This window comes from Amphibalanus amphitrite, unplaced genomic scaffold (genome assembly GCF_019059575.1).
Source record: "Amphibalanus amphitrite isolate SeventyFive unplaced genomic scaffold, NRLGWU_Aamphi_draft 000082F_arrow, whole genome shotgun sequence".
NCBI classification, from domain to species: domain Eukaryota; kingdom Metazoa; phylum Arthropoda; class Thecostraca; order Balanomorpha; family Balanidae; genus Amphibalanus; species Amphibalanus amphitrite.
Window position 1 is genome coordinate 121,712 of NW_024881578.1, and position 14,044 is coordinate 135,755.

Consider the following 14,044-nt stretch of genomic DNA (forward strand, 5'->3'; position numbering starts at 1 on the left):
TGCGAAGAGCGGAATTCTGGATACTCTCGACCTTGTTACTGAGAGTAGTGGATATATTTGTTAGTAAAAAGGCATTATAATCCAAGATGGATCGAATCAGAGATGTATATAGAAGTGTCAGTGTTTTTCTGTCGGCGCCCCAGTGTGTACCAGAGATACATTTCATGATGTTGAGGCGCCGGGTGCACCTTCCTGTGATGTCTGCTATGTGTTGTGTGAAAGTGAGTCCCCTGTCCAGTGTGATGCCTAGATATTTAAAGGTATTTGTTTGCGGAATCTCAACCCGGCCCAAACGGAGCGGGCGTGGCGGTGTGGGGTGTCTGCGTTGTTTGGAAAAGGTTAGTGAGGCTGACTTGTGGGGAGCAATTTGCATTCCCCACTTGTCACACCATTTGTTTACGTGGTTTAGTACCGTTTGAAGTTTTTGGTATGCCGCATTCACATTGTGGTGCGACGTCCAGACCGCCAAATCGTCCGCGTACATGGAATAGTGTACGTTATGTGTTACATTGTGTATATTGTCAAAGATGTCATTTATATATATAAGGAAGAGCGTCGGGGAGAGAGGACTTCCCTGAGGGACGCCGTGATCGAGGTTATGTAGGGTTGAGTAGGTGTTGCCTACTCTGACCTTGAAAGTGCGGTTATTAAGAAAATTACTTATGAAATTGGCCATTCGGCCGCGTATTCCCATGTTATGTGTTTTTATAAGTATAGCTTTGTGATGTACTTTGTCGAAGGCTGCTTTCAGATCGAGGAAGAGTGCGGCTGTAACATTATTATGGAAAAACCCCTGTTGTATCGTGTCAATAATGTGTATCAAGTTGTCAGCTGTGGAGCGTGCTGGTCGAAATCCGTTTTGGTGTTGTGAGAGCTTGTGTTGTGATTCTAGGTACACTCTGATTCGATTGTTGACCATTCTCTCGACGATTTTAGAGGCACAGCTCGACAATGAAATTGGTCTGTAACTAGCTGGATCGGTGCTATGTTTGTCTTTTTTGAGAATGGGGATGATTATACTTTCTCTCCAGGAGTCCGGAAAGTGGCCTTCAACCCATAGCTGGTTGATGACCTTGAGAAAGTGTTCAAGGCCAAAGGGGGTTAGTTTTCTGAAGAACATGTAGGGCAGTTTGTCCGGGCCTACCGAAGTATTCCCACACTTTACGATTGCATGTTGTAGTTCATATAGGGTGAATAGGTGATTGTAATGTTCTGTGTTGTCGGATTGGAACGTGAGTGTTGATAGGGTGGTGCTGAGGTTGTTGTGTAGAGTGCCTGAGTAGTTGTTGTTTGAGGATATGTTTGCATAATGGGCTGCAAATTGTGTGGCAACTGCTTGTGGGTCTGTTGTGAGTGTGTTTTGTATAATCAGTGACGGAATTTTATATATCTTTGGTTTATTGATGCGGAAACATCTAAGATGTTCCCAGACTTTAGTAATGGGTGTGAAACGGTTGAATTTGTTCGAAAAGCTTTCCCAAGACTCTTTTTTGGCTGCGTTGATGACTTCTTTTGCGTTCCTGATTTCGTTCCTGAGCTGAATTTCATGAGCAACACAGGGGCAGGCCCTACATTTCCGTAGGGCTCTGCGGCGCCTCGCGACTGCTTTTTGACAGTTTTCCGTCCACCACGGGGCGTGTTTGTAACCCTGTCTTTGCTTTGTCAATGGGACAGAACGTTCAGCTGCTTCGCCTATTATCTGAAGGAAACTTTCTATGTTTACTGTATCGTTGTCATTTACGTTATTGTTTGTATTGTCGTTGAAGCTAAGAATGTCAAGTTGTTCATCTATGTCGTCCTGGAATGTAGTCCAGTCCGCTTTGTTAAAGTTCCATTTCGGGAGGTATGTATTTATGGTTGACCTTGAAGAGGATTCAACTGTTATATGCATAGGATAATGATCACTAAAGTATTGGTCGATTTGCACTTTTGGGGTAAAAAGCAAGCTGATTTCTGGAGAAGTCAGCACAAGATCAATTACCGAGTATTGATTTGTTCCGTTCATGATTCTGTGGAATGTTGGTGATTTGTCATTAAGACAAATGAGATTATGTTTGTTAATGATGTTGTAAAGTGTGGTGCCGCGCTGTGTTATGTTGTTGCAGCCCCAGGCAGTGTGGTGAGCATTAAAATCACCTATTATCAATTTAGGGGAGGGGATTTGGCCAAAGAGTCGATCCAGTTGTTGGTACGTTACGTTAATACTAGGTGACAAGTAGAGAGAGATTACATTAACGTCTCGCTGTGCAATTTTGATTGTGGTTGCAACGTAATTTAGGTTAGAGTCAAAGTTAACTTGATGATGTAGAAGGTTGTTAGAGACATACAAAGCCGAACCGCCTCGGCGTGGGGAATCATTTACGTTATTGCAGTAAAGAGAATATCCAAAGAGGTTAAAGTTATATTTAGTCGAGTCAGTGTCGAGGAAGTGGGTCTCTTGGATGGCGGCTACTAATGGCTTTTTATTAACTATATATTCACGGAATTCCGCCCAGTGGGATACTACAGAGTTAGCATTCCACTGGAGCAGGAATTCCTCCGTGTGTTGTGGCATATTACTGTTTCTTTAGAGCGGACCGAGTGAGCGGGCCGGACCTGGCTGACTCCAGCACATCCAGGTCGGCCAGGCTCAAGGGAACGGTGTTGTTCCGGCGGAGCGGTGGGGTGTCGTGGGGCGGCGGTGAGGGGGTGGGGGCGCTGACTATGGTAGTGTCTAGCTCGTCGAGCTGTAGGGAGATAGTGTCGGCCTCTGACTGGCCGCTGCCGAGGCTCTCCGCGGAGCCGCTCGAGTGTTTGGAGAGGCGGGACGGCCTTGGAGCGGGGTCGTCAGTGTCGGTGTCGGTGTCGGTGACGGACCGGACGGAGGGCGAGGCCTGAGGGGCGGCCGGTGAGGACATGGCGCCGGCTTCTGGGTCCTCGGTAGTGCGCTTAGGAGCGGGTGGCACGGAGCGTGCCGGTGGTGAGGCCACCTTATGGGTCGCGCCTGGGGCCGGCAGGGGCGGCCAGTCGTCCCCGGCGAGAGGGGCGGTTGCGGTGTCGGTCGGGCGGGCGACGGCGGCGGCGGCGGTCGGGCGGGCGGCGGCGGCGGCGGCGGTCGGGCGGGCGGCGGCGGCGGCGGCGGCGGTCGGGCGGGCGGCGGCGGCGGCGGTCGCGGAACGAGTGGGAGGGGACCCGATGTCCGACGGCGGGTGAGGGGATTTTAAAAGTCTACCGCGCAATGTAGCATTCTTTTACTCCGTTGCAAGTGGCGCTACTCTGGCGGCGAATCTGGGAACTACTAACTGTACTCAGGCCATGTGACCTTGACCGGCTCCTGAGATTGGGGTCACGTGACGCTCGGCCCGCCGGCGGCCGGTCCCACGAGAAAATTCAAGTTTGCAGTGCAATTTGGCATTGACAGATATCATTGATATATGATTCTAGACTAGCATTCGATACAGCGTTTAATTTTACACAGAATGACACTAAATTCAAGAGATTATCCGCCATCACTTCATCGCACTTTTCGTGTAACAGAAAGAATGTCCAGCCGACATTGCATGCTATAGCATAGTCACCGTGGTTAAGCAATGGGAGCCTATGATGGCCCACTGTGGCCTATGATGTGTGCAGACTTATTGCTTTTGCCAAGAAGCACAGCAATATTTATTTGAATCTGGAATCGTGTCCGGTACTAAATTTAACGGGCCATGCACTGGCACCTACTTATTAGGTATTCGAAACATCAAAATAACATCTCGTCACAGATTTCAATTTCCTTACTCGTTCATAGCTCAGTGTTCACGGCTCATTCTGCATTGCTGGGCCTGATAACAATAAACTTCGAGTTACCTATGTCAAGTTTCATGTTGACACGCACAATGCAATCGACCGATTCTAGATCAAGAAAGGTGTCCGATACCTAAAGTGTTCAATTCTTCACAGTATGGCGCTATTAAAAGGGAAAATCTGCTATCACTTCACGGCGCTAATTGTGGAACAAAGTCATGCTGCATATTTCCCCGATGAGAGCGGGGCGTGGCCGTGAACGCAGAACGACTTGAACCCCATGATAGATTATTTTTTGCCAACAACCAACGGAAGAATATATTGGTTTTAAAATCACATCCGGGAAAAGATTTTACGGGCTATTCAATGATAATAATTATTCGAAGGATGAGGATTGAGGATACCTCGTCGCAGATTTCATTTTCCCTACTATCTTTACTTGGAGGTCCATGTAGCATCGCTAGCCAGATCTACGTTCCTATTAATTTTGTTATCGACATGCACGATAAAATGTCGATTTTTAACAAGCTGTTGATAAAGCGTTCAATTCTGCACAAAATGACACTAAAAATAAGGGATAATCCCACATAGTTTAATCGCACGTTTTGTGGAACAGAAGGGCCGTCATTGCATATTAACGCAATGGGAGCCTTTCAGAGCGGCGTGTACTGTGTGCAGATTTGTTGCTTTTACCAAGAAGAAAGGGAACAATAAATTGAATCTAGAATCATGCATGATAGGGGAAGCCGGGGGAAGCCCGGCATAGTAAGCTCTTTTTCATTTTTATTACATACCATACGTACTGTATAAAATGTTGATATCCTGCTAGCTAGCTAAGTTCATTGGCCGTGTTTTCCCAAAAAAATCGGTTTCGTGGAATAAGTATAAGGTTGAGAAAATCGAGTTTTAAAAAAGTGTTGATTTTTCTGGGGTAAGCCCGGCATAGGGGTAACGCCGGCCACCTCCCCAGCGCTTTACAACGAGTTGATGAAACCATTATGTGTTTTCCAAATATTAACGGAAAGTGAAATATTAACCCTCGCCGGCCGAGGGGGGGGGGCGGGTGCCGCCCCCCCCCCATAGGGTTTTTTCGCGATAGCTCCGAACACGCTGGCGATAGAGAGCTGAAACTTGGCATACCTGACCTTTGATCCAAGCCGCATCTTTTGACACCAACCGCATTTTTGGGTCAGGTCAGGTCACTGACCTATGACGTCATAAGTGAACCTCTGCACGGTCTTCAGATGTTGCAACTTCGCAACGCCCTCACTGCCAGAGGAGATGTCACAGGGAAATGAAACTTGCAGGATCTAGTATCCATCATGAGTCCCACAACTTGTATATCTCGGATTTTTCCTAAAGGTCATATGAGGTCAGGTCATTTTCGTGACCTCACCATTATAAGTCAATGGGGAAAAATTCAAACTGCTATTCTGGCGCCGGGAACGATCTCCAACTATCTCAAGCACACAGAATCGTGATTTTATGCACTCCTTGCAAGGTTAGATGCGTCACTTTTGCAATGTTGACCTTGCGTGACGTCATTTATGACGTCATCAAGGTCATATTAGTTTTTCGTCAATAACTCTTGATCAAATTGAGCTAGCGAGTCGGGAAAGCCACCAATGGACTCAGGAAGACCTGCCAAATCGAATGATATGCGACATGACCCCTTTCGACCAACTTCGTGACCTGGGGGTGCTGACCTGACCTTGACCTGAGGTCAACACCCCAAGTTGACCTGACCCGGACAAAAAGTATATCATTCGACGCGCCTGAGCGAGACGAACACGATGCTGCCAAAATCGGCGCTCTGCGGCCGTTTTTTGCGAAGTTATTCACCAAAAACGGAACCGTACCTTGGGGCACTTGACCTGACCTCAGAGGTCACCGGTTGACCTAAGACCTTAAAATCGGGTACCAATCTCTGCGTCTCGTAACGGCGCACACGCTCGTTTTTTCCGCGACGCGCTAGCTCCACCAGGGGCGAAACGGCGAGGGGGGGGTCGTACCCGCCCCCCCCCCCCCCTCGGCCGGCGCGTATGTAGAAAACCAATAGGTCCGGCGAGGGTTAAGGTACTGATTAGCTCTGGACATCTTAGAGTTTATGTCACTTCTGTTATTTTACCTAGCGTCTACTACATATACAGTACAGGTCGATGAAAAACGTGATGCAAAATTGACAAAAAATGTGCATTTCAAAATTCCTTAAAATTTATTTTTCTTTTTACCTTAATGCATCATATTGCATATCATTCGACTCGGCTGATGAAGAAGAACACAACGACACCATTTTTGAAGCTCTAGCTTCATTGTCTGTCGCGTTATCTGCAAAAACGTAGTTTGACCCTAGTTGACCTTAAGTGACATGACTGGCTTTGTATATGATAACATGTTTATTTTCGAAATTTATCTTTGATCTAGGTGTAAACCAAACCTGCTCAGTACCTATTATCTCATGGAAAACAGTGGTTTAGTGGCATTGCTCTCGGTTGGGGGTAAGCTTGGCCACTCGCCCGGGGTTACCCCAATGTGCTAATTTTTACTTTAGAACAGCGATATTCGAAAAAATGTCATACTTAAGCCAGCCTGCCTCGTCACCCCTCACTACAAACACTTAAATGGTCCTTACATAACATTCGTATAAATATCAGTACTGTATGGTATAACATAAACAGTGCAACATATCTCACTTTTTAGCTAAAAACCCTTAAAATATCATTTTTGCGCTATAACTTTAACAATATGCAATTTTTGTCAGCCTTAACTTTTTTGCTGGCGTTACCTTAGCTGCCACGCTGAAAGGACAAACAGTTGAACATTTTATTGTGAATAATTTAGCCGGAAACGGGGTGGCCGGGCTTCCACTGAAAACAATTCAACCCGCGTACAGCGAGTAAAACCCGCTGCTGGCGGGTACACCTACCCACCACCTAATTTGACACTCTACCAGCGGGTGCGTTTACCCGCATATCGCACGCTGTCAACCCGAGTATATTGTGTACCTAACCCGCATAGGATGGGGACTCAACCCACACACAGAAGGCAACCTACCCGTTCGCAGCGGGTACACAATCCGCACATGGCGTATTACCTGCGCTGTGTGGGTTGTGAACTCGCTTTCTGCGAGTACAAATATCCGCTGGTAGGGTGTCCAAATCAGCTGGAGGGTGAAGTACCCTCCAGTGGCGGCGTTCAAGGAGGAAAAAGCCGCCGACCCGCCGGGATTCGAACCCGATATCTTTGACAATACAAACCGATGCGCTACCAACTGCGCCAAAGCTGGGGAACATTAGTGTTGCCAGCGGGGGAACTCCAAACGGGAAGAGGGAAGGAGAAAGAAAAGATTTTGTAATACATTTCGGCCCAATGTAAGGCACTCATTCTCAACTACGAGCATCCAAGAGCTCACTGAGTCAATATCGTCGCCCTCCCTTAATTCCGTCGGGAGATATTCCACGCGAAAGCTATGGTTCCTTTCTTGTGATCGGGAGGTATCAATTGAAGTCTTTGATGATAGTTTCCTATGCTGGGGAATGGGCGTTGCAGTCTCTCCCTCGACCAATCAGAGGGCGGAACCGATCGATGATCTACCGGTTCCGAGTCTGGTGGAGCAGTGGACCTCTTATGAGCTTTAGCAAAAGGTGCTGGAGATGCCGGAGATGCGTATGCTCTACTGAAGCAAGATTCAGTCGTATCGGTAGAATGCATCCCGGAGCCAGCAAATGTAAACAAACGTTGGACAAAGCACGTGAGTCTGGCGAACATACAGCGCCAAGTGTAGGTCATTAATTTTTTTACATTAATGGCATGCATGGGTAGTGTTATGCTGAATATATTTATGTTGAAAGTCTTGAAAGTGGGTAGAGAAGAAGGTACCTTGTCAGTATCGATTTCTGTTTCAGTTTTGCATCGACATTGTTAGAGGTTCCAACGTATTTGATTGGTATCACCGGAGTTGTCATAATGATAAGGTTTGCATGGAGGATGTCAAATAAAAGGACATTACATTTTAGTCAAAATAAATGCATTGTTCATAGGTTTATTAAATATGATTTAATTTTATTGAGAGCAAGCATTTTTGAAATAATTTACACTGTTTAAGCTTAAAACAGTAGACGCCTAAAACATGGAAATTTTATATGAAGGCCCTCTGAAGCACCGTACTACTGTTGACAGAAAACAATGGGGAAAAGTCACAAAGCCTTTGGACAAGCCATCTGGGCCCAGCGCCTGAAAAAATTCGCACAACAAAAATGCTGGACGCCGGACATGGGCAGCAGGCCCGGTCCGAGACAGCCAAGGGCTGTCCTTGACCTGTATAACAAGGTGAGTTGGAGACATATTGAGCTTAGATCGCCTACCATCAATTGTTAACTTTCCGAAAAATCTACATTTTCTTAGTCTCTTATCTTAGTCTTCTTAGTCAGAGGTTGAGGTATACAGAGGTCTATGGTAATTGGTATGTATTATCATTAACATAATATATGATTGTATTTGTGTTTCAGGTCCAAAGATGCCCACGGCAGTGCGGCAGCCAGCAGCCGCTGACCTTCCGGGGGGTGGCTGCGCTGCAAAGAGGCTGTAACTGTGGACTGCACAGTGTAAGAGCAGACAATTCATGGAGAACTTCTTGATGCCTAGTTCCCATATACTTGTGGTTTTCAATGACTTCTTTTTGGTACAGGGATGCAAACATACACCATAGAGTATGAGAAAGCCCTTATGAACTCATGTTCACATGTGTTTGATTAAATTATTTTTTTTTTAAAGAGAATCCTGCTCAATACGCATACCATAACAGTGCGCCATTTTTCAGTGAGTAACTAGGTCTCATTCTTTTTCAGAGCCCCAGTCATCATGCACCATTCTTGCATCCTCACTAGAATGTCAGCTGTGACTGGGTGGTCCTATTTGATGCTTCTAATCACTATTTCTGACTAATTTATTTGCTTGGTGTTGGACATGTCGCTGTTTTGCTGTTTTTTTTGGGGGGGTGGTGGATGGCCTGGACAATAGCACAGTATAGTATTTTGAGTACATCTGTGGTGTCCTGGGCTGAGAGTTGTACCTATTACTTGTAAAGGTGTGCTGTGTTGTTGCACAGGTCCCCAGGCTTAGTGCTGGTGCTTGCGAGCTAACACAACAGTGCAATGGTGTGGTGGCTGGTTAACTTATGTTCACAAGTTTGTTTTATCCCATTTATTGTTAACCTCACTGCTTTTCATGACATTTTTCTTTCCTTGGTTTTGCAAATGCTTTGCTTGGGCTGCATACTTAGAGCATGATGGTCATGATGGTGGCTGAATTCAGTACGCTGAGCTGCATCCAACCCATGCTCTAGGACCCCCATGACAGGGCTGGGATCCAGCGGATCCGGCAATATGTTGAGTCCGGCCGTCTGGCGGAGCTGAGGCAGCGCCCCAACATCCAGCCCAATCTGCAGCTTGAGCGGCATGCTGCAGGCCAGGTAATTATAAACATAATATGTCATTGCCACCCAAACTGGCTGTTCACTTGTGTTGTTTGCTCTTAGAGTACCTCATTGTGTGGGCATTTCTTGTTCTTTGCTGCCAAAACATGATTACGGAGTGAGCGAAGCGAGCGGAGTCTTTCGTAGATTAACGGAAATTTCTGGGTATGAGCGGCCGGCCGGCCGGCCGTGCGGACGCTTTTGCGAGGCTTATATCTCAGCAACCACTTGACCGATTTACCTGCGGTAATTTTTGTAGGGTAGCTTCATTCCTTCTTCCAAGCAGACATGGGCATGGATTCCAGACAACCAATCACGAAAATCGAGATGGTCATTAGATGCATGTGGATGATCCCTTATGTAGGTGCCACGTGCAAAAAGAAGAGGTGTCAGTTTTGTAATAGTTGCAATACCGTAGCTTCGTGCAACTTTGGCCCCCTTTTTTCGTTGAGCCTCAATAATTAAGTCATCTTTTATGTACAATGTTAAGCAACATGGTCTGGATAGAGGTCACCCCTTTTCCAGGCATGGGCCAAAGTTGCCCTTGGTGGCCAAAGTTGCACGAAACTACGGTATCTCGGTAACTACTCGGCCGATTGCGCTAAAAGTTGGCATGTAGGTAGGCACCCACTATGCAATGCATACCATGTGCCAGAGTTGGGGTGCTGCTGCACGTGCGCACGTGCAGGGGTCGATTCCAGATCTCGAGAACGGCTGGACCGATGGCGCTCAAATTTGGTACGTGGTTAGGGACCGGTTAGTAGGGTGCCGTGCAAAAGTCAGTTGGGACCCATTTTGCACGTGCGCACGTGCAGGGTGCCGCTTCCAGATCTCGAGAACGGCTGGGCCGATTGTGCTCAAATTTGGCACATCGCTAGAGACCGGTTAGTAGGGTGCCGTGCACAACTCAGTTGGAGGTACCCCCTCGCAATTTCGCACGTGCAAGGCTCACCCTCTCGCTCGCTCCGTTAGTCGCCCCAAAAGGCGTTATACTGGTTATCTAATATCGCTTGGCAATGACACAATAGAAACCTGAAGGGTGGTCGAAAGCCTTCTGGAATAGGGTTAAGCTAAGCACTTTATCCTGTATCTCATTAATACTTAATTCTATTCTTTTCCAGGGACTACAGCCAGCGACCTCCACTTCCATGCCTTCCTGATCGAGGGTCTGGTTAGATGGAACGCGGATCGTCACCTGGCGGCGATCGGACAGGACAGCGCCCGCGAGGTCCGGTGCTACGGACGAGTACAGGGTGCTACGACGGCCGGATACGGGCAGCCGTCAACGACCTGTCGCAGAGGGTGCTCAAGAGGGACCTAGTCACCAGAAGCGAGCCTCTTCGATACACGGGTAAAAAGTCGCATGCTACAGTCACACAAATTATACAGTACAAAAACTGCCAACTAATGCCAATGATCGAATGCAGTTAAGTCCGCTAGCCTCCATTGAATTTGAACTTATGAAAAGGTTGCCGCTGCCGCGACAACCGATCAGCTAAAATTATTTACTACCTAATACCTATATACATAAAACGAACTTACGTACCAAGACGTGTCAAGTTGTCACAAGTCGTGAAACATAATGTTTCACACATGCTTCTGTTTACATTCAGGTGAGCTCGTCGGGGTCGCCTACCTGTACGGACAGACTCGTACGTACGTACGTAGACTGTAGGCTCGACGAGTACAGGGTGGGTGACCCCGACACGCAGCACGGCGAGGATGACGATGTTGGCGATGAACTCGACGAGGGATTCGAGGACGTCGAGGACATCTTCGTGACCGACGCGTACGATGGTCTCGAAATGCCAGTAAGTTAATTAAAGAGTACCGGAGGGTGTGTCGACAGAGGTGTTTTTCTCACAGATTCGCGTTAGACAAAGATATAAAGTGGCGCGAGCATGCCAAAACACTAGCCCTGCAGTTGGTTTTGCGTAATAGTGCGATTTGACGAGGCTCGTGCGGGTCGAAGTTACAGCGAAAAAGTCGCAGTCGACGGTGCTGCCACCTACATTGCCAATAACGGACACTATCATATCGTGATAATTGGGGTAGTTTCAAATGAGAAATGACTTCTATTTTTGTTCAAACTGCTTGAGAAGAAATGAAACAATTCGGAAACATACATTTTTCCCAAATATCGCGTTCCATTTTTTCCTGTTGAGTTGTTAGGAAAGTGGTAAATTTCAAGGTTGACGGCTAAAAAACGAAACAGGAGGAACAGAGCAGGAATCACGAAGACGTGTGCCGCGCCGATGCTGTAGCCTGTAGATAAGGGGTGAGCAACAGAACCAGCATACCTAACGATTTTGATTAGTGATAGATATTTTTCTCTAAATGAAAGACTATTAGTAACTCAGGCAAGCCCTCTAATATAGGTATCGACAGGGTTGCGGTAAAAGGTACAATCGATGGCACATTACAATTATTCTGAGTTGGGAAACAACACTCTTCAGATACCTACCATCAACAACCTCACTATCTCCTATATGGGAGCTATATCATCTGATTCCAGCGCCCTGAAAACAAACAGGTTATCACCAAATATCTCTGTATTAGCGCCTACCGATATATGCTGAATGACGCTATCAATACCCGACATTTGTAAAAGGTGATTCGCCACACAGACCGCCGGCGTCTGAGGGGTTGAATCAGTGAGCCAGATTGCCAGCGACTCACCGCTGAACTACCGGGCATAACAAAACGGACGATGCGACATGACTCAGAGATCATCACAGACGCGACGGTAAGCCGCCAACAGCTCCTCTGATGTATGCTTTAAAAATGTTGGCCAAAATTTAAGATCGATGTAATCTAGTGCTAATATTTGGGTTTTCGGTTTTCTAATTCCCTCTATTTCGCGTATTGCTTGAAAATAGCTAGAAGGTTTCTTTTCACCGATAGCAAGTGATTTTAGTTCAAAAGATTGGTGGTGCTGCTACTGGCAACATTATTGGCGCAATATAACCGTTCTTTAGTCACCGTGTCAATAATATTGACACAGTGAATGACCACCGACTCTCACTGAATGTGTCTTCCTGTTCCGCAGGAAGCTGAGCTGTGACTGACTGGCCATTGCGTGTCATCAGTTCGGCCAGTAGCGGCGGAATACCTTCAATTAAGGGGGGCACTGCCGACTTTTGGTCCCATATTCTTTCTATGCAACGCCCATAGGGCTAATGTTAAAATGCCAAAATCAAAGGGGGCACGGTGCCGCGGTGCCCTCCCCGTTCCGTCGCCTATGAGTTCGGCTTGACAAGGGAACCGCGAGGTGGCAGATAGCGATATTACGTATCTGAACGAGGGTTCCGCACGAGATCAGATGGCCTTCGGTTACATTTGTCGTTGCGTCTGTGATGATCTCTGAGTCATGTCGCATCGTCCGTTTTGTTATGCCCGGTAGTTCAGCGGTGAGTCGCTGGCAATCTGGCTCACTGATTCAACCCCTCAGACGCCGGCGGTCTGTGTGGCGAATCACCTTTTACAAATGTCGGGTATTGATAGCGTCATTCAGCATATGTCGGTAGGCGCTAATACAGAGATTTTTGGTGATAACCTGTTTGTTTTCAGGGCGCTGGAATCAGATGATATAGCTCCCATATAGGAGATAGTGAGGTTGTTGATGGTAGGTATCTGAAGAGTGTTGTTTCCCAACTCAGAATAATTGTATTGTGCCATCGATTGTACCTTTTACCGCAACCCTGTTGATACCTATATTAGAAGGCTTGCCTGAGTTACTAATAGTCTTTCATTTAGAGAAAAATATCTATCACTAATCAAAATCGTTAGGTATGCTGGTTCTGTTGCTCACCCCTTATCTACAGGCTACAACATCGGCGCGGCACAGGTCTTGGTGATTCCTGCTCTGTTCCTCCTGTTTCGTTTTTTAGCCGTCAACCTTGAAATTTACCACTTTCCTAACAACTCAACAGGAAAAAATGGAACGCGATATTTGGGAAAAATGTATGTTTCCGAATTGTTTTATTTCTTCTCAAGCAGTTTGAACAAAAATAGAAGTCATTTCTCATTTGAAACTACCCCAATTATCACGATATGATAGTGCCCGTTATTGGCAATGTAGGTGGCAGCACCGTCCACTGCGACTTTTTCGCTGTAACTTCGACCTGCCCGAGCCTCGTCAAATCGCATTTTTACGCAAAACCAACTGCAGGGCTAGTGTTTTGGCATGCTCGCGCCACTTTTTATCTTTGTCTAACGCGAATCTGCGACTATCGACACACCCACTACCCAAAACATAACAATATGATTAAAAATTAAAGCTAAATGCAACTACTTCAATTTTGCGATATACTGCACCCTTTGATGGATGTTATTTACCCTATTACTTTCTGCATCCCAAATGAAGCAAGCATATAACTTATTTCATAGGTGTACAGGTAACTTAGGATCGCGAAACATACTGAGCTCATGACTACATCGCTTGTGTTTCAGCTTCAGACGCCTCTCCCGGCCGCTCCCGTCGGAGTCCCCAGCCTCGCCGCCGCCGGACCTCAGGGACCCGCTACCGCCCGAGTCCCCAGCTCCGCCGACGCTGGGCCTCAGAGTCCCGCCGACGCTGGGCCTCAGAATCCCGCCGCCGGACCTCAGAGTCCCGCCGCCGCTGCAGCTCCGGGCTCCGCCGCCGCTGCAGCCGCAGCCGCCGTCGCTGGAGCTCCGGGCCCGGCCGCCGCTGCAGCTCCGGGGCCCGCTGCTGCTGCAGCCGCCGCAGCTGCACCTTCAGGACCGCTACCGCTGCCGCTGCAGCCCCGCGGCCTGCTGCCGCTGCAGCCCCGCGGCCTGCTG

General features: G+C 47.4%; 1 long non-coding RNA gene across 3 annotated transcripts; it reads left to right on the top strand.

Moving 5' to 3' along the window:
• Nucleotides 1-7,057: 7,057 nt before the first annotated feature.
• LOC122379684 lies at nucleotides 7,058-13,950 on the top strand. 3 transcript variants are annotated; one of them, XR_006256210.1, is made up of 7 exons: nucleotides 7,600-7,650; nucleotides 7,948-8,097; nucleotides 8,277-8,372; nucleotides 8,616-9,238; nucleotides 10,363-10,592; nucleotides 10,855-11,052; nucleotides 13,694-13,950. It is a non-coding gene; the product is annotated as an uncharacterized LOC122379684 (long non-coding RNA). The 3 variants fall into 3 exon arrangements; XR_006256209.1 differs by lacking the exon at nucleotides 7,600-7,650 and adding an exon at nucleotides 7,058-7,519 and having other exon boundaries at nucleotides 10,363-11,052; XR_006256211.1 differs by lacking the exon at nucleotides 7,600-7,650 and adding an exon at nucleotides 7,506-7,548 and having other exon boundaries at nucleotides 10,363-11,052.
• The last annotated feature ends 94 nt before the right edge of the window (nucleotides 13,951-14,044 follow it).